This window comes from Danio rerio, chromosome 7, assembly GCF_049306965.1.
Source record: "Danio rerio strain Tuebingen ecotype United States chromosome 7, GRCz12tu, whole genome shotgun sequence".
NCBI classification, from domain to species: Eukaryota; Metazoa; Chordata; class Actinopteri; order Cypriniformes; family Danionidae; genus Danio; species Danio rerio.
Window position 1 is genome coordinate 54189606 of NC_133182.1, and position 25538 is coordinate 54215143.

At 36.3% G+C, this 25538-nt stretch overlaps 1 protein-coding gene across 8 annotated transcripts in view; it reads right to left on the bottom strand.

Annotated features, from left to right (window-relative positions):
• tcf12 (transcription factor 12) overlaps positions 1 to 25538 on the bottom strand; it is a 200702-nt gene that overhangs the window by 75460 nt on the left and 99704 nt on the right. The window lies entirely within an intron of this gene.

Here is a 25538-nt window from a genome sequence, read left to right on the forward strand (position 1 = left end):
AACATCTGTCTTTCAGCGACTTTAAAGGTTAGCAGGCTCTTTTTTTCCCCCTCATCCAGACTTCCTGGGCTGCTCCTCTGCTCGGTTTAGGTTTCAGAGTTTGTGGCGTACATGAACTCGCAACGCAGGCAGTCCTTCCTTTACAGATGCACTCGTGTCCAGCATTGAAATATTCATTTACAGCATGTGTTTTGTCACACACTCTCTGTCCACGCTGAATAATTTATAAGAGCACGTTGTTGTTTTAGATCCTGGCAGAGCTGGAAACGCTGCTCATGAAAAACATCCTCTCTTGGCCGGTCTGGGGCTCTGATGCAGTGAGCAGTTGCATGCATGGTTTGGCATGCTCTCGTGCAGCATAACCCAGCCATGCGCTGTAACATGTCGAGGGACCTTAATGCGATCAGCGTCGTAACCTCAGCCACTAAGGAGGAGTCCCAGAGGATGGGAACGGTAAACATGCGTTTAACTGTCTAGCATGCCAGAGTGAACAGACGACCTGATCTAACAACAATGGCAGAGATGAACAAAGAGATGCACCTATTCACCTGACTGCACGCATACACACCCACATACTGTCAGCGTCATAAATTATGACATGCACCTCAATGAGCTTTAATTGTTGCAACGGCATAATTAAGACAGCCACATTTATATTGTCGGTTTAATGTGTGAGGAAAATGACTAAAAATAACACAAATTAATAGAAAAATTAAAAGTCTCGGGGGAATAAATGACAAGGAGCACATATGCATGTGTTGACAATAAAAAGTGGACTTAAAAGATGATTATACTAATATCATTTTGGCTCTACTTAAATTAATAATTTGGTACAATACACGTATTATGTATTATGTAAATTATTAAAAAACTTGCAGAACTTAATTATTTTTATGCTTTTGATGAAGTACAGTAGCATTCAACTTAAGAGCCCTTTAGGCTGCATTAACACTGAATCACATGGATTTTGATTTACTCAAATCAGATTCAGGCCTTGTTCATATGTGTAAACTCATCCGATGTGAATCAAATAATATAAATCACATAAATCACATCATGGACATTACATTAAGATGCCTACTGGTTTAAAAAAAAAAGCCTAGATTGAAAGAAGTTTGCCAAATGTAAACTTTTCTGTTATTAACGATAGTAAAATAACTTGTCGAAAAGAAATTAAAAAATGAAACCCTGCAAAAAAGGATGCTCTTTTACTTCTAGTGATTGCGTCTTGACATCATGTGCTGTGTAATTGCAGACTATCGGATACGAGTCACTTTTAAAAGATGATGCAAGTGGGTCATCAAAAGAATTTGATACAGTCACAAAATCGGAATTGACCATAAAGATCTGAAGTGTAAATGCGGCCTTAGACAATGCTCCAGACCGTTCCTCCATGTTTCGCTAATAATTTCTTTAAATAAATAATTATTTAGGCCTGTTTAATTATCCATTTATTTATTATTATTTATGTACAATAATTAAGACATAAAAAGATAGTAAAATATAATCAACAACGAAAATGTAAATGAAAACTGTAAATGAAAATGTTAATAGAAAAGCTTAATTATTGACTGTCTTAGTCCTGTCACTTTAAATCACAAACACTACATATCTCTATATTTAGGCTAAAACACTGCTTTATTAATTTCATTCATTCATTCATTCATTCATTCATTCATTCATTCTTTATTTAGGCCAACTTATTTATATGTATGTTTGTACTTTCATTTTAGTTGTTATTTATTTTTTAAATTTTACTTTGCAAAATAAATCCTCATTTCACTTAACAAATTTACAATAATAGTAAAGCTTGTAACAAGTTTTTAATGATTAATTAAGGAATTTTAATGCTTTGTTTCATTATTGCATCTTCATTTACAATTATTAGGGTATTTACAACTACTTTACATTTCTGTCCGTTCGCATCCCTTCCCTTTGTGCCTCCTAGATGTATTGTCACAAACTGCATATCCCTAAAACTGCTATACTTAAAAACACGACCTTAATTCTTTACACCAGATTCACATGGGGCATCAGCATCAATCCTTCCCATTCACTCTGAATGGGTGATGTCAAAAATCATTGCCTAACTGAATTGTGGGTCAGTTGACGCTGTATCAGAAGGGTTGCTCCCTGCAGAAGTTGGTAATTTCTAAACTTTTTAGGTGCGACGGAAGCATCAGCCAATCAGATGCTTTATGCAAATTCCCCAGCTCAGACAGTAGCCTATTGCAGACTTGTTTAATTTACTGACGCTGCTATGATGATTGTGTCAGCCCCAACTTCAGACACACCCTGAGTCAAGCGTTGACGCTGAAGCACCGTGCGAATCAGTCATTCTCAGCGGTAATGCTCCTATTGAAGTATCACCAACTGTACAGTATATATCTCACTTTCAATTTCTATGCTTTGCCAGAATCATTTGTCCCAAGAATTTCTAGCAATAATTTGATTAATCTCAATACTTTAATAAATACAGGTCAAAATCAGTACATTGTTTAATTTTTAGATACATTTGTATATAAAATGAATGGCAAAATAACATAATTTCACCCATACTTTAACATTTTCGCCACAGAAGTTATTTTTAAACATTAAAACAGACACTTCTCCTGCATTTAATAATCTTTCTGAGTTTATCAAGGGACTTAAATGAATGTAATTTGATGCAGGCACCAAAAACGTGGGGAAAAGTACTGCTTTCTTACAAAGAAACATACGAAGCGGTGAAGAAAAGTGTGAACAAAATTAACCGGATGAGGGGAACAGAAAAATTAAGAATGACTCTGAGAGCTGTGGAGGAAGAGGAGACCCATGGGGGCCCGATATTCAGAGAGAAAGTGGAAGAACGAGAGCGAGCGGTGGAAAATTATTGGGCGCGCATTCAAAACACTGAGCGTTCCAAAAGCTGAAAGCATCCAAAGGCGAGGAAAGGCAAAGCGGGGAGGGGAGAAAAGTCTCTCGGAATGTTAAAAATCAACAATGTAAGACAGCTCTTCCACTGCTATAGCAATTTGTTTAAGTGTTACTGGCGAGTGTTTGTGCCAAGCGGGCTGCTGGCTGCGGTGCTGATGTTTGAGGAAGCAGTGCCAGCTAGCGCAGCTGTGAGGCCACTGCCCCCACCCTCAAACACACACCCCTTCCTTTCCTCCACACTCTCGTCCAAGACACTCTTGGAGACAAAAAAAAAAAAAAACGAAAGAGAGCAAGAACAAGGGAGAAAGAGAAAGAGAGAGAGAGAGAGAGAGAGAGGGAGAGAGACATCTAGATTATTGTAAATATTGATTATCATTATTACTGTTTAATCCTAAAATGTTGATTGTTAATTGTACAGTTTATTTTGATCTATTATTACTTTTCATTTGTATTTTTATTTAATTATTACTTTTAATAATTACTTTTTTATTTAAATGCATGTCTTTTAATCCCAGTTGCTTTGCGCATGTCCTGTCTTGTGGATATGATTATACACATTACTACAAAGACATGTTAATATGCGGCTGTCAATCAATTTGGTGGCCGTGGAAACCACACTCCTATGTCATGTTGTGGTCGGCCTAAAAATGGAAGGAATTAGGATCTTATTTTAATGTCAGGAAATATTACAAAAGAGACTTATTGTCTTTATATTACCCCAATATGACTGTGGACAAACTATATCTACACACAGTTCTGTCCAAACAGCTTACAAAAGATTTCATGATAGGTGCCCTTTAATGTAAACTTTATAACTGCTTTGGCAATACATTTGTAACATTTGTCATGCCAATAAAGTGATTATTGAATTGAATTGAGAGATTTGATGCTATTGTACAAAATGTATTATTACTATTACATATATATTATTTTTTATTTAAGTATTCATGTACCTGTTTACCTAATTGAGTTACAGATCTATTTCTGTTTTCTTTTTTTATGTATTATATCATAATAATCGTTTATTATATAATTCCTTATTCATGTATTAGACAATGCTTTGGCAATACTGTGCAAGTCGTGTCAAAAAAGCTCATCTGAGTTTTTATTTTGAAATAGAGAACAAGAGAAACCTTATTACAAAAAATCTGAATGAATGTACAGCTGACTAGTGAATTCAGTGAAGTTTATTTCTAAATTAATTTTGAGAGGATAAGGTGCTTATGATTGACACGGCTGGCCCCGAGTCAAGCTAATGTACGATCCACCAATCAGACGATTCCTAACTTAGTATAAAATACTAAAGCATCTTACTGTACCTTAGTCATATTTGTCATGAAGAATCCCACCTTCAACCCCCTCTCCTCCTCTCTTTCCTCTATAGGGCAGCAAGGCGGCCTAGTGGCTATCACTGTTGCCTCACAGCAAGACTACCTCCGGTTCGGGTCTCTACTCGGCCAGTTGGCATTTCTGTGAGGAGTTCACGTTCTCCCCATGCTCGCGTGGGTTTTCCCCGGGTCCTGTGGTTTCCTCCCACAGTCCAAAACACAAGACATATGTGAATTGACTGAACCAAATCAGCACCATAGTCAAATTCCACCAGCAGCACACCCTCATAGCAATCGTTCGAGGGGATCAAACTCCCCTCTCGCCCTACAAACGGGAGGGAGCCCCGGGCTCAAGGATCTTATGAGCTCAGGGACAGCTTGAACTAGCGTTATTATCGATCATCAGCTAAGTGTGAACTCTTGCAATATTGTTATATTTATAACATGTACAGTTAAAGTCATAATTATTAGCCCCCGAGAATTATAAGCCCCGTTTACTTATTTCCCCAATTTCTGTTTAACGAGGAGATTTTGTTCGACACATTTCTAAACATAATTATTTTATCAACTCATTTCTAACAACTGATTTCTTTTATCTGCCATAATGAGAGTAAATAATATTTTACTTCATATTTTTCAAGACACTTCTATACAGCTTAAAGTGACATTTAAAGGCCTAACTAGGTCAATTAGGTTAACTAGGCAGGATAGGTTATGCAAAATCTTTGTTTAATAATGGTTTGTTCTCTATATCGCAAAAAATATGGCTTAAAGAGACTAACAATTTTGACCTTAAAATAATTTTTAAAAAATTATTTATTTTTAAATTTAAAAAAAGACTCTCCCCAGAAGAAAAAAAAAATTATCAGACATACTGTGAAAATTCCCTTGCTCTGTTAAACATCCTTTGGGAAATATTTAAAAAAGAAAAAGAAATCAAAAATGAGCTAATAATTTTGACTTGAGCTGTACATCTTTTTAGTCCGCACATTTGTCTTTGTTTTATTTCTTATTTCAGTATGTATTAATCAAAATTACAATTGTGTGTGCGCGTGTGTTTTATTCTGTATGTATATATGTATTATATAATCATTTTACGGTTTTATTCTTTCTTTATGTAATTGCAATGCTTTGGCAATGCTGGACAAGACTCTTTTTGAATTGAATTGAAATAGAGAAAGAGACAGTTCAGAGAATATGTGGGACAGCAGGTGAGAGTGGAGTGTGTGAGAGTGAGAGGAAGTGACAGTGAGTGTATGTGTGAGAAGAGGTCACTAGGGGGAAACTCTCCAGAAATTAACTCCAAGAAGTGGGCGTCAGGGCTGCCGATTAGCCACGTCCTCTACACCCCATTCCCCTCCTTTTATCTCATGGTTCCCTCCGCCTCCTCCTTCTCTAAGCTGGAGCGATGACAGACGGATGAGGGGGGGGTCGGCCTGATCGATACCCGCCTCGCTGCTTCTCCCGGTCTCCCCTCTCTGCACCGCGACACATCATACATTATAGAAGCAGGATCTGACGGCGGATGATGAATGTTCCGGCCTCGCTGGGCTTTAAGGGACGGGGTGGTGACACAGGGGACGAGGCCAGCACCAGCGCTCAGGGAAGCGCGGAGGTTAGCCACTGTGCTATAGGTTATCAATGCCCCTGCTGACTCACAGCTAATGAGCGTTCTAGTCACACAATCTATCAAACAGGTGACTGGGGAGAGCAGAGGAGCGGAGCGATGTTTACAGGGAAGGAGCGTAACAGAAGGAAGCTGATGAGGTTATGAAGTTTGATGAGAAAAGGGTATGCCAGAAAACCATGGGATTGCTGAAGATTGAAGACGAGTCAGCTAGAGCTGGTGAATGCTGCGTGTAAGGTATGGAGGAGCAAATGCTGAAGATCAGTGAAGAAGCGGTCCGCTCATTTGCATAGGTGTGTGGCAAAACTAGGAGAGTTGGAGCAAGTGACCTTGACAGTCAGAAGGGAACCGTTAACGGCTTTACCGATTTGACTCCCTGCTGAGATAACAGCTCTTGCAACTCTCCACAAGGCCTCTGGGAACAACAAATGCACTGGAATTCCTTGGTGGCTCTTGGCTGTATGATAGTACCGCTTTGGTTAGCTTATTGGTTTGCTAAAATCAATCATTACAACTTTCTTCTAGTGCTGTCAGTGAGCACGTTTACATGGACACCAATAATCAGATTATTATATGATTAAGACCATACTCTGATTAAAAGTCCACCATGTAAACAGCGATTTTTATTAATTTAATTCTGATTAAGGTCATAATTGAACTAAACAGAAATCCGATTAAGACATGTGGAGTATGCTGATTTAAATTGTATTATTGAAGTGCAGTACAGACTTGTAAACACCGCAATCAAACTATTACCGTCATGTAGGATTTTTGCCGTATTTTGTGACAGGATAGTCTATATACACACGACTGTTTGACACTATTCTCTGCACCTACCCAGTCAGTGGAGGACCACAGACACCTGCACTGTGAAATGCTGAGGTGGTGTTTCCCATACGGCATGCAGTATCGAATTGAATTAAAACAACAATCTCCAAGAGCAGCTCATACTCGTATGCAAAATTTCGTTTGTCACAGGGGCAAGCATGAAATGTTTCTGAACGAAAGTGAAAGCGCCAAACTGCAGTTAAAGTTGACAAAATAAATTTGAAACTCCAAAAATAATATGATACTCCGGAGGAAATGTGGATAGCTTGGTGATGCAATGACTTAATCGTATTATGTGCTATGACATTCTTAAAGCTACTCATGTAAACACCTTAATCATATTATTGTCTTATTCAGATTAAGGCAAATAATTAGATTACTGATGTCCATGTAAATGTAGTCACTAGCTATGTTTCCATTCACCTATTTTTTATTTGCATTTTGGATGTGTGCATAAAAAAATGGTTGATGTAAACACCAAGATGCGCATCAATTTTGAAAATGCACATAACATAAACATATGCGCATAACTAAGTAGGATAAACTTTTTATTTGATAAGAAAAGATGTGCTTAAACTGCGATGTAAACACTTTTACCGAACAAATTCCAGTATGTGCATTAAAAAGGTCATGTGATTTTGTTATGATGATGTGATGATGATGAAATGTGTGGGAACAGACAAACCAGCAGGCTGAGCAGACTGTAAAACATCTGAACTGTTGCTTTGGTCATTCTAAAACGCCTTAACGGTTTCAGTATTAGTGTTATTATATTATTAACTACATCCAGAATTAAGAGTGTCTGTGCTCCGCGTCTCACGCCTTCAAATGCCACCGTGCATTCACTGCGTGTCAGGATTGCCTTCTGAGGTGTAAGTCATTTATTATATGTAGAAAAGATTTGGGCAGCTTTTCCTACCGCAGAAAAATTTCGTTTTTACTGTTGATATCTGCCGCCAGTTAATCAGGAAGTGATGATTTTGTTCTCGTTGGATAGAGATGCTGCTTTATTTGCATGTCTTTTATGCGATATTCCAGTTTTGCACATTCATTTAATTAGCATTTTTGGATGGAAACAGCTAATGTGTACATGGCCAATATAGAACATAAAAATGTAAATAAAATAAAAAATCCAGAAAAAAAAGCCAAAACATTAGACTTAAATCAGGTTTGAAACAATATGCAGGTTAGAGTCTGAATGGGGGAACTATCCCTTCAAAGAGCGTCAAGTTAATTTGTGTTTAAAATGACACATTTGCAACACATGAAACAGTGAGAAATGTAAGAGACAGTCATCTCCCTGATCACACCTCTACTGTTTTTAGGCAGTGAATGTGAAAGACCAATTACATGAAGAATGGCAAGATTTCAACAACAAAGACAGTCAGCAGTTATGAAATGCCTCACTGTTATGGAGATGTTTTGAGCTGGTAAGTGAACAGCTGGCTTAACAGTTGCAGCTCTTGTAAGCCAATCAAGACACTAGGCACAGACCAGTCTTGTCACCAATATGCCATTAAACAAGGCACTTAAACTAGAGGATTGTACAGGTGCACACTCTACCCAAAACACTCTCCCTTGTGCATGCATCTGATGCCAGTGGGTTCGTGTCAAAGGAAAAGATGTTCAAACTAATACTCAAGACCTGTTGATATCAACACCAAGGGAACAATATACACTAGAAAAAAGAAATCTTCTCTAGTTATGAGCACGTCTTCTGTTGGCTATCTTTCACCACAAGCCTGTGTTATCGCAACCAAGCTCTTAAAAACAGTCTTCATATCAGCTCTCCTTGATTTGCGCTGAGTAGAAAGAAAGAAAGAAAATAAAGCAATAGTCTTCTGCGGCATTGCCTGGCAATGCTTGTCAGGAATGGTGTTTTTCACCCCGTCTCTCAGGGGAAAACAGGGGCTGTACTGGAGGAGTGATGGATGAAAGCGAAAATGAATTCATCAATTTCCCCGTGAGGAACTGCGAGAAGCAACAAGGAGACGTCCAGGTGTTGACATGCGTGTCCGTGTGGTTTGTGTCTGACACACACACACACACACACACACACACACACACACACACTCACCTGTAGGCAGATTACTTGTTGCAAACCTCAACATAACAAATCAGTAGCAGTAACAGTGACAGTGGCAACAGTCAAACTAGCAGTATATTATTGATGAAACATAAATCAAATACTTTTCTTTAAATCAAATTTAAAAAGTTCATTAGAATATATTCAGAATACTGTATTATATCATCTAAAAGTACCATCAATAACACATTTTTAGTAAATTGTACACAGTCAGAAAATAATAACCATTCCCTTAGTTTTTCCTTTTTTTTTTCCTATAAATTATGTGCCTTTCTCAGATACTTTAAAAAGCTTGTATATGTCAACATATTTACCGCATTAGCAGAAAGATACCTCTTGATCTCTATGCCAGCTGCTATTTGACTGCATCATAAAAAACTTAATTCTTTGGTTAAAATCTATTCACTTGTTCAGCCCAACACTGAATGTGATATGGCAAAAAAGCCATATCGCGGCTAGGGTTGCAGGGTTTATCGGTACTATCGCGATACTAAGGCTCCAAAATACTGCCGGTGCCACTGTAGTTTGTAAATGGTAGTATTGTCATTAACAGTTTATTTACAATAAATAATGTTGGATGCAGAAAAATTAAAAAATGCTCATGTGTTTGTGCAACAATAGAACTTTTTATTTGAATAGTCTGTGGAGTCCTTGAAGGTTGCAAAACTGTGCAGAATTCACACCTTTTATGGTAGCCTATTGGATGATTGCTAACACTTCAGTTTGAATGCACATCTGAGACATTTTGAATTAATTTGTAATTGACATTTTGAATTAATTTGGATTGTTAACTGATAAGACTGAAAAATAAATAGTTGAAATACCCAAAATAGCAACAGGAAACATTATAACATTTTTGACCTCTTCATATCGCCTAATTTTGTTTGAAAAATGCCTTTTTTGTAAAAAATTTAATTCGCTTTAATTAGTATCCTTATTTTAATGTTTTTTTTTTTTGTTTTTTTTTGGTGAGTTATCTATAAAATAAACAAAAAGAATTAATACATTTTAAGTAAAGTGGGGTGCAAATAATACTTTTTGACCTTAAGAGAATTGTGAATTAAATTTAAGTAGGCTTATTATAACAAAATATAGTATTTCTGACCATTTTCCCTATAATTTGACTTGTGAATTAGAGCATCACAATACTACTTGGTATCGTAAGATTAATTAATGGTATCGTGACAACCCTAATCATGGCATAACAAAATACTGATAATCACATTCATACTGGTATAGTGCTCACATGAGGTACTGTTTATAATATCATTATAAAGAAATCAAAAGACAGTTTAACGTTACAACACTGTAAATAGTATCTGTAAATTGACTTCTGTAAATTGACTTCAGCATTTTGCGCCAGTTTTTTTTTTTTTTTTTTGTTACTTTAAATTGCATTATGGGACATTGATCTTTCTGCCAAAGGCTTTTGAGGTTAAAAAGTTAGCAAATTTGACATTTATATTAGTTTGAAGTGATATATTTTCTGGGAAGTTGTTGTATTTTATGGTACCTAGTATATTATATTATTATATATTTCTTAAATAATATCTAATCTCAAACTACTACAATGTCAATAAATATCACTTTGTTAAACTGCAGAGTTGAATTTTTAATAACATACATGGACAGAATAGAGATAAAACTCCCATAATGCAATTCACAACCATAAACAGATATTTAACAGATTAAGAGAGATTTTTTACAGTGTATCTCAAGTGGTTACAAAAATGTGATAACAATTGCTATCATCTATATGGATTACTTTACAGCTAGCTGGTCACTTCCGCACATTTTTTAGAAAGTAAAATTGCATTTTAAAAACGATGGTGTGAAAAGACAAACTAATAGGCTAATGTGACAAAAAGAAACAAATAAATTAGAAACGTATATGGTTTTAGTTAACATTTTGTTCAATTACATGAAATCAGTTTAATGTCTATTAAGACCAGTTACTTCACCATGAATTAACACAAAGAATGAAGGTATGAAGACATGAAGGTATAATTAATAATTATAAACAATTAATACATTCATACAGCGCTGTTCATGTTCAGCGCTGTTAAACTCCGAATGTTATGCTTAGTTTAATTCATCATCCGTTTTAAAACGGGTTGATTACTGACTCAGTGCGGTCTAACCATAATCATAATCATAACCAAACTGCTCTAATTATCAGCAAAATCTACTATTTGTCAATGTCTAATCAACATAACATGTAAACGCTTTGCTATTTAGGCAGAGAAGGGGCAGTTAAACTTTACTGCAGAGAAAAGCTTTTTGCATTCACACATTTAATACCTAGTTTCCTAGCGGTTTGAATTTGGATTGGATTTAGATTTTTTTATAATTACAGTATATACGTGTTTATGTATGTATGTATGTATGCATGTATGTGTAAATATCTGTTTTTTTGACTTGTATGTTTTTTTTTACCTACTCATTGGTTAATTGGGGTGATCATTGTTTGTAGGTTTGATATCTGGAGTTTGACTGTATGTCGTGTTGACATGATGAAGATCTTATGTCAAAACATTGTCCAATTAAATTGTCTTTAGAGAGCAAAAGTGGCAGAGTGCCGATTCTTTCCATTTTTTGTCATCTCTAGTAGCAACACATAAAATATAGCATTTTTAAACACCACATTTATCACCAATACAGGTAAACAGGTACTGCAAAAAATCTGTGAAACATCCCAAATGAACAGTAAAAAAAATTTTTTTTAAAATTCAAAGGTGCATAATTTCGACATTTACATACAAACCCACCCAACCAAAGCGTCTGAATCATCAAATATGAATATTCACTACTTGAAGCTGATGCCTGAACCCTGAAAATCAGTACGTTTCAACACCACACCATCTCACTTTGAATAAAGCAGCCCAGAGATTTGCTTAACAGTCACTGGACTATGTAAATACCATTGATGCGCTTTCACAAGTGCCAACACAAGCGAGAGACGCGCTTATTCCTGTCGAGGGGGTTAATAAGGGATGTATAAATAGGCCGGCAATATTAAACATTGAGATTACATTCAGAGGCATGGAACAATTAAAACGTGACCGTGTAGAGAGGCTCCCGGGGAGGCTCCCTATTGATCACAGCTCTGCCAGGCAAGACCAGAGCTCTTGTTTTGATACTCAGATAGGTAGTGATCTAAGCATCTCAAGGGATCAATTGAAAAGCGCAGCCACAAAAACAGCCAATTAGTATCCACACTCCACAGCCTCCCTCTCTCTCTCTCTCTCTCTCTCTTGTCTTTCTCCACCCCACCACTCACTCTCTTTCGGTCTTCTAATACATTCCGAGGGACTTGCTTGGTATTTTTTTACTCTCCACACTGACTTGGTTCCCAAACAAACCAAGATACGTTAATAAAACGGCAATGTGCTCGGTACCTCGTAACAAGTAACAACATCAAATGCAAATGAACCTCACATGCCCTTCCTTTCCTAACAGTCCATCCTGCATTCTCTTGCCTGAATTCTATGTTTTAAGAACCCTGGAGTAATTCGTTATCGCCGTCAAGTTAATGTTCCGTGTTGGGCCATATGGCAAGGCTAACACGCGCAATAAAGGAAATTCCTTCAACTTGTTATAATCAGCACATTGGGCCGTCCAAAAACTGACATAAACAGCTTTATTGTGTTTGCTGCATTTTCTTCTAAAATTCCTGACAAAAACAGGAAAGCAGAGGCAGGAAAGCAGAGCGGGGGGCTGGGGCTAAACTTGGAGGCCAGCAGAAGGAGGGAGGGAGGGTGAGGTAAAGAAAAAGAAAGCTCTACAGCTGTCTAAAGTTTGTTTCGGCAAGAACCTTGAGCTATCAGCACAAAGTCCTGAACGCTCGATGCCCACACACGAACACAGGCAAACACACACAAACATCACAATGCCAAACAAAGCCGCACACCCACTCGTTCACTGGCTCTGTGGCTTTAAAATGGATCCTTTTGTTTCCTCATCTGAAGTGTTTGTGCATCTTTCTGTTGATGCGTTTGATGTTGAGAAGGCTTGTGTTTGACTGTCAGCAAGGACAGGGCGCAAACATCCAAACTGGGGGCTTCCTAACACCATGCCACCCGAGCAGGTACAGGCAGGGGGTGTGCGTGGAGGGGTCTGTTCTTTGCCAAGGAAGCACACAGAGGGGCACAATCTCCAATGCACGCTACCCCTGAGCTCAGCATCAATTTCTGTTAATTACAGTCTTGTCAGCAGTGGCATTATTCAAACAGCTAGCGCAAATGTTAATGAGCTCTTATTTGCATATTTATTTTTTTCTTTGTTGAAATGTCATTGATTATTATGTTCTACGATGATGAATGCCTCTGCTGATGCACTCTGATATGTAATTAGTCATTAGATGGAATGAATAGATCAATTAAAAGGAGGGAGAGAGGACAGGATTAAGGACGAATCAGAAAAAAGATGGGAAAAAGATTGAAGAGGATTATGGGAGTGGAGAATGAGGCTGCCGTCTTAAGGTGAGTCATGTCTCTAATGTAAGTGTGCTTCTCAATGATGGATAAATCCTAGTGTCTTCTACAACTAACTAATGGTCTTCACCCTTTTTCAGTCAACAGTGGCCGCTATCATATTTTGTGCAAAGCATTTTAGGCTTAGGAAATAAATACATAATAATAATAGCAATAATAATAATAATAATACAAATCTACAAAATACATATGTAAAAAAACCTGTCCTTATCCATGAGCTTCAGTCACAAGACCATTATTTACTGTCTGTTCCTAAATTGTGGACTGCAATGGTAAAGAAGTCTTTTAAATATGCAGCACCTTTTGCATGCAATTATCTACTAACAAAGTTGCAGTTTAAAGAATTGATTTCACCAAATGCTTTTAAAAGGAGTGTAAATGATTTAGATATTGAAAAACAGGCTTGTAGATTTTTATTCTAAATGGCAAGGTAAGGCAAGTTTATTTGAATAGCACATTTCATACACAGTGGCAATTTAGAGAGCTTAACATAAGCAGGAATAAAAGAGACAAGTATAAATAAAATATAAACAAATAAAATAAAAACATGGAAACAGCGTAAAGACAGTTTTTTTCCATATTCAAAAAGACCAGTGTATCATACTTTCCTATTTTACTCTGGGACTTCCCCATTCTGGTGATTACCCCCTTTGGTCGACTGTTTCGGTACCTGATAATCTATTGGATTTTTTTCACCTAAAATCGAAAAGTTAAGCTTTACAGCTCTAATTATGTGCATCTTTCCTGGTAAAATAAAGGTATTAGTAGTAATAATAATAATAATAATAATAATAATAATAATAAACCTTTTTCTCTTTAAATTGAGAATTAATTGCATCTTGATTTTTTAATTCAGTATATTTTATTTTTACTAAACATTAACTTTAATAATAATTATAATAATAATAATTTAAAAATGACATTTCATGACAAGTATGTTTTATATATCAATATAAAAAATAGAATAATAAAGTTTTAATATAATAAATCATTGTCTAACTAATCATTATCTTATTAAATAAATTCCCTACATTCCTATGTAGGCTTGCTGAAGATCTCTGTTCTGTTGTAAGAAAAGCATCTCATGAAAATATTCTGATGATTTAATAAATAAATAATTAAAATTAAATAAATGACTAAATAAATAATATTAAATAAATAAATAAATTAATTAATTAATAAAAACTAATAAAAATCATATTTTTTTATTTTTAAATATTTTAGTTTAAAATATAATGGAAATGACAAAATATAAAATAAAATAGAACTGGAACTATCTGAGTAATTGAACAATAAAATGTTTTAGGATTATTTAATTTGAAAATATATTTATATAGACCCTTGACATAGACCTGCAGACTACCTTGCTTAAAACCCCTTTGATCTCCATTTTTTATTGTTATTACTTATTTTAAACATATTTATAAATAAAACATATTATATTTATTTACAATTTTAATTTCAAACAACTACACTACCACTAGTACCACTCATGTATAAGAAGGTCTTTTTTTCTTTCACAATTATTAAATTAGCCATTTGGTGAACCTTCACATACCGATTCTTTTCCTACTCGTTGAGAACAGCCCTTCCAGAATCTCACAGGTTTTTGCAGCATCTCCTGCCTCACCAGATGGGGAAGAGGGACCTGTGTGTGGACCTGTCAGCAAGCACAGCAGCTGGATTCATCCTAAACACCCCCACCTCAAAAAGTCAATGGGACGACCAGTTCTGCCCAATGTAATTTTCTGTTGTTACCTGGGGTAGAAAAACGAGGTGGAAAATGTTTTCTTTTGACCTCTGCGGTCCTAAACTTAACCACCCTCTCCAGCCAATGCCCGCTACTCTTCAATATGAGAGAGAGTGAGAGAGAAAGAGAGACAGAGAGAAATGCATTACTGCAGACCAGATGGGAACATTCCACATGACCAAACCAATCAATCACCTTGGTGGGACGCAGGTGCGCCACAGCCGTGCAGCAACACACCATTTCACAGTCTATCGGCCACAAACACATGGTCACCAATCAATGGCCCCCTGAGGACGGGCGCCTCTCCCCAACCCCACCGGTTCATGGCTGATGACTTCATAATCACACATCCCTCTCCTTCCTCCTCCTTCTCCTCCTCTTGGTGGAGGAGTGTGATGAGCTATCTAATAACCCTTTCTTTCACGCACCAACCGCAGATCGCGCCATGTCGGCCTAACGCCTCCCCTCGAGCGAACCCACGCAGACTCATGTGTATGTGTGTGTGTGTGTAGAGACGGAGCTGAGAATGCGGTGGAAAAACAGGAGGGCGGGACGCTCTTTTATGTCCCAGGATGGATATCGCATCATCTGAGCCACATCAAAGGCGCTGCAGCCGGCTGGTATCAGATGCCAAGCAACTGTTAAACAATGGGGCCTCATTGGAAAGATGGAGGAGAAGGATGAATGCAGGAGGGGAATTTTGGTCCCGTTCGGGCGATGTTGCCGGCAGACTCTTTAAACTTGCATGCAAGCATGCCAAAATCCTGTTTAAAGACACACTGGAGTGGCTGAGAGAATAGAGAGTGGCTGATATCAGAGAACAGGCATATGTCGGGAGCAATGAAAGAGTTGTCAGTATTAAAACATTTCTCTTTTCATACCGAAGAAGTGTTTAGTAACACTTCTCAAGGTTCTGTCAGAGAGAAATCGTGTCACAGAGAGGGAAAGCGTGCGAACACAATTTACTGTGTATGTGTGAAAGTGTGTCGGGGGGGCCTAGACGGCAACAGCTCGCAGGGATATTTTTAATACTGTTGGTGAAGTGGACGCTGCATTCACCGAATGATGAAGTGCTACGGGTGCTGCGATGTGACATGAATAGGTTTGCCCAAAATATAAGTGTATTAGGGCATGTGATATTTATTATGTATCTGTGATGATATTGTTGTTTTGATGTGCAAAATTTTCCTTCATTTGCTTGGTAAAAAAAAAATAAAAATAGCATTTGTTAAATGACTAAGTCTGTTATAGTACCGTTAAGCGTGAGCTAATAGTTTAAGCCAGGAATTAAACAACAAAAAGCGTCTGTCTTTTGGGTTGGTATTGTTTTATTTTTTAAGATATGACATCCTGAATATCAGCATAAGTGCAAACACATAGATTTAATACAACATTTCAAAAAACAAGAAGTTAATATTGAGAGTAGAGCTACACAATATACCATTTCAGCATCGATATCGCAATGTGTAAATCTGCGCTAGTCACATTGCAGAATCTGCAATGTCAGGTAGGGATTATAATTAACCAGAAAAAGCAGTTCAGAGCTTGCTTAATTTAATCTAATTATTGAATATGACTTTTAGATGCGTTAAACTGTCTGTGACAGTGACTGTCAAGTTCATTTAAACCATTTGGGCACAGGAAATTTTGAAGTTTTCCACTCAGACAAATAATAATTGGGTTTATTAAATACAATATAGACTATATGCAGTGTTACATTTTACATAATGAATTTTTATACAAAAATACTGTTCGACTCCCCTGAAAAACCTTGTGTTTATAAATAAAGCGTCATTAAAAAAATGAATAAAGCATTGTTTATTTATTTTTATTTTTGTTTTGTTGTTTTCATCTGTGATTTATTTTATTTTGTATAATTTAGTACATTTTATGCAAATGCACTCCCTAGAAAAACCTTCCAATCGATTTAAAATGAGGAATTCTTCCCAAATAGTCATCTTGTGAAACTACATTCAAATCGCAATATAAAATCACAGATAAACTACGTAAATACTGCAATGTCATTTTTTCCCCAATATCATGCAGCCCTGATTGAGAGAGTTACATTAAGAGACAGGGTGGCGTTTTTTTCCGCCAATGAAAATAATAGTTCCAAACAAAACCAGAGCAATACGGCGGTGTTTTGATACTAAATTAATCCAGCAATGACCCATTTTAAGGACATTCACTTACTTCATTTCTGAATGAATCAGCTATTTGTAATAAATCATTTGAAAAAAAAAGATTCAATGACTCATTTATTTTAAAGGGTCACGAAACACCATAACACATTTTTTGAGCTGTTAACAGTCGTATATGTGTCCCACACTGCTAAAAACATTATTAGGACACCTATATTTCACTAAAACGTGTAAATTGGTTGTTTTTGCGTTATTTCAAGCAAATTCGTAACGAATTTTTGAAGCTGCGTCACGGTCATGACATAATAGCATGTATTCCAGCGTGCAGACTGGACGTCTGTGCCAGAGTGTGTCTTATTACGTCTTACAGTGTGATGCATTAATGCATGAGTAAGGCTTGGTTCAAACCAATCAGTGCGCTCTATTGTGCAACTTCATTAATATTCATTACTGTCACAGTGTTTAGACGACAGAAACGTCACGTTGTGTTGGCAAAACAAGCGTGAAGTGTTGCTTTTATAGTTTGCTGCAGTTAAGTTTTGTTTTCATTTTCTCTCTGTGAGAGCTCAGACTTACGTGTGGATTAACAGTGTACGCGACGCGCGACAACAATAACTTACGTGTCTAAGGAGGTTTATTGTTTACCTGAGAGCGGCTCTAGTTGCTGGTGATTGTCCTGTCTCTACAGATTTGGTAAGTGAGCGACCAGTGCTCTTTGTTTATTCAGTTTGTTCGTATCTAAGTTTCTGGGAAATGCTGAGGTTTTTTTTCTCTGATTCGCTGTGCGGTATCAAACATTGCATGAAAAATACACGCTTACAGCAGTTCCTTGAATCAAATATCTCGTTTGTCGCGGGGGACATGAATGAATTCTCTGAATGAAAGAGCCAAACTGCAGTTAAAGTCCAACATTTAATAATTTGGCAAATAATTCGACTGCAGATGCCCATGTAAACACAGTCGCGTGCCCAAATAGACACTCCCACACCGTGCCTCTTTTCTTCCTCCGACACTCCCCCCTAAACAGAGCTGGACACGCCCACTTTTCTGGCTATTCTGGGTGTGAAAACACCCTGCTGAAACGAGGGGGTTTTATGGCCCTTTAAATAAATACTTTTTCCTATTGGTTTTTTAACATTACATATTTCTCAAAATGTTTTGTTTTATAACATTAAATATTAATTAAAATGTTTTATCAACCTTTTTTTAAATTGTGAACCAATCCATCACAAATATTCAAAATTTAAAACAACGTTATTGAAAATATTTAAAGAGAGGCCATACTAAATCAGCCTAGTTTAGTCAATTACCCATTAAAAAAGGACATTCTCTTATTAATTTTTTAATAAATCAGCTCTTTGTAATAAATCATTTAAATAAAAGATTCGAATACTCACTCATATTAAATAAATACGCTTTCCTATTTGTTTTTTAATATTACATCTTTATAAAAATGTGTTATTAAAATGTTATTTTAATTGTCAACAACGAATCAATCACAGATTCTCAAAAAAAAAAACTTTAAAATAATACTGAGAATAATTAAATAAAGGTCATATTAAATCACCTTAGTTTTGTTATTAAATTCAAATTTTTTAATAAAGTCAATAACCCATTAATAAGGGTATTATCTTCATTTATAAATGAATCAGCTCTTTGTAATGAATCATTTGAAAAAAGATTCAATGACTCACTCATTAAATGAATACTCCTTTTTTGTTTTAAAACATTATATATTAATTCAAACATTACATCAAACTTTTTTAAAAAACTGTGAACAAATTCATCACAGATTCTCAAAATAACATTAAAAGGATAATTTTAAGAATATTTAAAGATCATATTAAATCAGCTTAGTTTTGTTACTAAAAGCATATTTTAAACATTAATAACCCATTTATAAAGACATTCACTTATTTCATTTATGAATTAATAAGCTATTTGTAATAAATCACTTTAATGACTCACTCGTTAAATAAATACACTCTCCTATTTTTTAACATCACATATTTATTTAAATGTTTGATTTTGGATGCGTTAAAATGATACTTTAATTGTGAACAACGTATTAATCACAGATAAGGACATTCACTTCCACAATTCATTTCTAAATAAATTAGCTATTTGTAATGATTCATTTGAAAAAATTACTCACTAACTCACTAATAAATACTCTATTTTATTATTAACAATACATATTTATTATAACGTTTAATTAAAATATTATTTTTAATTGCAAACAACAAATCTTGAGAATATTTAAAGAAAAGTCAGATTAAATCAGCCTAGTTGATATGTATCTAATATTTCTCTGGCTGTAATACCTCTTTATTATCAAGCAAAAGTGGATGACGTGAAGCTGAAGGATACTTTTATTGTAAAATACAATTATAGCCACTCGTACTCAACTATACCATGCGATTGTCATAACCTACATACATCTCTGCTTGTTTATTGTGAGCTTTGAAAGCCGAAGGTTGCATTGGTTTTGGTTGATGAAAAAGACAGACTCTTGGTTTCTGTACAGTGTATGTGTGTATGCTGGAGCGATGCCGCATTGACAGAGACACTCATTCAGGGGATTCATCTCTCCTCGCTGGATTAGGTGTGGGGGAGGAAGAGTTATTTCAGACTGACTGAACGCTCACCACCTGAGACCCCGAACCAGGTGTATGTGTGTGTGTGCGTGTGTGTGTATATGTAAGAGCAGCACCTGTGGGGCACAGCAGGAGCTCAGCTACACACAGGTGGAAGCCAGAAGCCCCACTGTCCATCCCATGAGCCCCCATTCATTTCAACAGGTTGTTCGGTAATTATACTCAACACAGCCCATTAGCCATCAGCCTTCAGAAGAACATATGTTCCAACATCGCTCCACACCACATGCCTACATGTGAGAGACTGAGGGGGAGACCATCTTTCACTGGACACCGTGCCTGAAAATAACTCGAAAATACACCGATTCGACAACCTAATGTTCTTTCAGAACTGCATTATTGAGGAAACGCTACAAAAACACACTAAACATATTGAAATTTTGGCAAGTACAGCAGAGCCAATCAAAATAGTGGTCTATAATTGTAAATGTCTATACAAAATACAATAATTTTAATATTATAAAAACATTACATTTTAATATTAATGATATTCACACACTTTTATCTGAACTAAAAATGAAGAACACTTCAAAATAAAGTTCCATCAGTTACCGTTAAAAACTACTTTAAAAACATTGATTGCCTAAGATTAACGCTTCCTTTTGATTTTAATAATGTGTCAGTAACTATTATTTAATGGACCTAAGCTAACAAACACTAACAATAAACAGCTCTCTGTTTTATTAACTAGTTAAGGCAGATAAAAATACTGTAACAAAAATAAATGGTAGTGGGCTACAGCAGCAGAAGACCACACCAGGTGCCACTCAAGTCAGCGAAGAACAGGAAACTGTGGCTACAATTCACACAGAATCACCAACATTGGGCAATAGAAGAATGGAAAAGTCTCGATTTTTGCTGCGCAAATGATCTCAGGCTTGTTTTTTTGAACATGACAAAAAGTTTACTGTACTCAAATGGCCTACATAATTACCAGAACTCAATCCAACAAAGCACCTTCGGAAAATGCCATCTCGTAGAAGCTTTACAGAGCTTACATATATAGATAAACTGTAGGACAAAAAAACTGTATTCAAGGGTTTATACATTAAGTAAGACCACAAAACAAATAAAATACAAAAAGAGTTATTGCATTCAATTTATTGCATTGCTCTGATTGAGTTTCCTTTTATTGTATATTGTGGATTATTTTTATGACCATTACTGGCACCTTTTTTCATTACTTGTCATTATTTGTATTGATGCTCAGGCAACAGGGTGTGTAAAACAATTAAGCCAGTAAAACACTCTGAAACTGAACACCGAAGTGAGCGAGACAGAAAACAGAAAGAGAGAGAGATAGAGAGAGAGAAAGAGAGAGAGAGAGAGAGAGAGAGAGAGAGAGAGAGAGAGAGAGAGAAAGAAAGAGAGAGAGAGAGAGAGAGAGAGAGAGAGAGAGAGAGAGAGAGTCTGGTAAAGTCATTGACAGCAGCAGGGAGCTCTGGGTCCAGACTGCATTTGTTTCACTGGCAGAATTCCTTCCTAATGAATCACCGCCCTTCAACTTTGCATTTTCATTTAAGAATCACTAACAATGTCATTGGCCTGAGCTGCTGCTGAGTACCAAGGAGTAGAACAAGGCTGGAGAGGTAGAAGGAAGATGGATAAAGACATCGGACACACTAAAAAGCAAGACAGAGGGATGAAAAACACCAATGGATGAGTGGAAAAGAGGGGGTTAAACGAGAGGAGAGTACTTAGGAAAGGATGATGGGTGGAGTCATTGAGAATACAAGGAAACGCAAGCGATGCTGAATGGAGGAAAACAGCAAAGAAAACATAAAAAGCCCGTGCTTACACCCTCCAATGAAGACTGAAAGCAGATTTGGGTGTTGTTTTGTTCAGGCTTCGTTATGCATGTAACGGGATTGGATTAAATAATGCCAGCTAATGATACAGTCATCAAAGCCCAAAGTGCCACATGCTGCTCGTGTTACCGAGTAAATCTAACTGTGCTGCACATGGATGCAGAATGTAGGCGTCACCCTTTTCATATGTCATTCAGCATTATTGAGATTTCTGACACATTTCTAAATGCCACCATGAGCTGAACTAGTTGGCACAAGATATTAAAGATATATATTTTTTTTTCAGCTCTAACGCCCAAACATACTTTACACATATATGCTTCAAGCTATGCACACTTTTTATTATAGCTGCATACTAATACGTGTCAGAACATAAGCATGGCTTGCATTCTCACAGGCACATGCTAAGAGCATTAGACACAGTCGTCATTTAAAGAGAAAATCTTGCTGAGCAAGTGAGTTGAAATTACAGGGTTTACACACCAACTGACCGATGACTTTCCATGAATTTTCCAACCAATTTAAGGAGGATGATATTGTAATAATTTAAAGAAAAATTAGACTCCCATTCAAATGTTTGAGCTCTAGGTGATTTTATGCTTATGAAGCAATAATGTCATTACATAATTATTATACAATACAATTTATTGAATTTTTCCCAGTACTGGGTTGTAGCTGGAAGGCCATCCGCTGTGGAAAGCATATGCTGGATAAGTTGTCGATTCATTCCGCTGTGGCGACCCCTGATTAATAAAGGTACTAAGCTGAAGGAAAATGAATGAATGAATGGATTGAATTAAAGCTGAATTTGGGCAGTCACTTCCCAGTCGTTTAGGACAAATGATTCTTCACAATTCTTGGTAATTTAGGGCTGGGGTGTGTGTTGATACATATTTCTACAACAGATTAACGGTCAACCAAATAGATTTTTTATGACACTATATTAGTATAGTGTATACTGCGACATGTAAATAAGGAAGCATACTGATGTGCAGCCAGAGCAAAACGCTGCGTAATGAGACTGAAGAAAATGCTGATTAGAATGCTCATAGTAAGATCAGGTCAGCAATCTAAAGTGAACTTTACCTGTGATTTAGATTACCTGTCTACACTACTGAATTGAAACTGTGAGCGCAGGTACAGAATAACTTAGTGAACAATATACCTCCTTAAGTTCCCCCAGGTTAAGATTTCCCCCCAGGTCCTAACGTAGGATGCCAGATAACATGCGAGATTTAGACTAGGAAAATGAGAGTAAAACACATAAAAATAGCATGTCATGTTATGAATTATGTCAAAAAATGCAGCTCTGAAAAAGGCGTTTTACACACTAGATGAGTTTCACACACTCGATTTGTCTTGGAACAACAAAAAAATATATAAGTGGACAGAGCATAGAACAAATTAAAACGTCCAAACAAATAAATAAAAATAGAAATAAAAACTCAGGAATTGTTTCTTTTCAGCTCAATTTTTAGTTTGAGCAAACATCGTTTTTGAGTGAGTCTTGTTTGATATATAGGCAATATGCAATATATTTAAAAATGATCGACTGTGACACCAGTCATACAGAGCTTAATTCAGTTTGTGTTCCCAGTTTCCCGCTGGGTCCTCTTCCCCCATGAAAAATGTATTAAGGCACTACTATGTTATACTAATAAAATTAAGAATTATTTTTTAACTTCCATCTACAAACAAGGCATTAACTGAAGTCATAAAATCACAGGTCTGATTTTAAATTATTGTGAGAAGGGGAATAAAAATGTCAAGCCTGATTCTGTACAGCAAATTAACTTGTATTTCACACGTCTCAAAAAACACAAACAGAAAAGATATTGGCATTAACTCAGCCAACAGGAGTTTGAAAATATATGCATCCTTGCAATATATAACAATGTCTAAAAAAACAATTAGACATTTTCATTTCTGAAGAATTTAGCTTTATTTATTTATTTTTTAACACTTTTTGTTGATTTTTCAATCATTCTGTGAATGCTCAATGTGACTATTTTCAATTTCACAAGGTTGTTTTTTACAGCATCGATGTTGAAATGTAATTACAATACATTCAGTTAAATTGACTTAAGCATTAATTTAGTTGTTCAAGCATAAAACGAAATGAAAGACCATTATAACCACTAGCGCTGTCAGTAGCAACAGGCTAGCACAGAAATTCCATTGAAAATACTGGGGAAAAATAAACTGTCACATATTTAAGACATAGAGGGGGGAAATGTAATTTAACGCAGTGCTTCATGTCCGCTCAGAGACCCACTTTATATCGTATATCTAACAGGCAGTGAAGATCGCAGACATTCAAAGAAATCAGATCTTAAACGTGACAATTTTGTAATGGAAAGACGGTGCGGTGGGAAGCCCTAAGGCTGCCTGGCTGAAAATTAAAAGTATGTGTGCATATATCCCGTAACTACCCATTTAAATAACTATATTGTTAAATATATTGTTACTATGAAATACCATGAATCATAAGTTTGGTCATACTGCCCACCCTTAATTCTAATATGCTGATATGGCCTAAAACCATATTGTTTTGAAGTTAAAAACTGTTGTGCTGCTGTTTTTGAGGAAAATGTACTACATTTATAAATATCTGATAATCCCCAAAAAAAACTGCTTTTAGAAACAGAGTTTTTGTACAATGTATCATTTTTACAACACTATAATTTCCTTGCTAAATAAAACTATTAATTCATATTTTTAAATAATGTTATTGGCCCCAAATATTTTAATGGTAGTGTACATAGAGTAACACATGAAAATCTATTATAACTACATTCAATAGAAAACCCACACATATGTGTGTGTGTGTGTGTGTGTGTGTGTGTGTGTGTGTGTGTGTGTGTGTGTGTGTGTAGACATGTGTGTGTGTTGATTTTCTTTCAACACATTTCTAAACATAATAATTTTAAGAACTCATCTCTAATAACTGATTTATTTTATCTTTGTCATGATGACAGTACATAATATTTTACTAGACATTTTTCAATACACTTCTATACAGCTTAAAGTGACATTTAAAAGCTTAAATGGGTTAATTAAGTTAACTTTTTGTTAAATATAACAATATTAGAAATATTAAAGAAAAAATATATTTAATATTTGTTAAATCAACATAAATCATACACTATACAACTTTTAAAAAATTTAATACATTAATGATAGAAAACTACACAAACTGTATAACAATATATGATAATGTGTAGAGCACAGTCTATAAATATGGACACACACAATAATATTGTATTGACTTTAACTGCACATACACTGCCCAAGTAGCAGAACAGAAATGGGCCACACGCTTGCTTAGATGGCGGAGCAATTGTGCAGCAAATGTTCCAGGCTTAAGCTTTCAGTATGGAATTAATTTTTTTATTCTTCCTTTTTTTTGTCATTGTCATGATTTTTTCCCTCTGTGTGTTTGATAACAGAACTCTTTAGACCCACACAGACACATTGTAGACAGATTAGCTCAGGCGTTAATTTCGGTCGCCCCCAGTGGCCTGTGACAGCAGGCTTCCAGGACCTCTCTATCAGCAGGGCTCTATCAGCTCTGAGCTCTGCTGGCCCTCAGTGAACAGCCCTGCAGACATGAGCGCACCAGGCCCCAGCTGATCTCCGCAGCTGCCCAGCCTGACTGCCCCCCTCTGCACACCAGGGCCCAGGACTCTGCAGCGGGGGCAAGGGCGGATGACGGGTGGATGGATAGATGCACGGATGGAGGGAAGGGAGGAGGGGCAATGGATGAAGAAGAAGCGAAGGAGAGGGATTTGTGGTCTTTCAGGCCGTCTTGGGCTCTTCACGCTTGGTTGAGCGCAGTAACAGATAAGCGCACCCTGGAGCTCTGCATAATGACCAGCTACATCCACTACACTTCACACTAGTG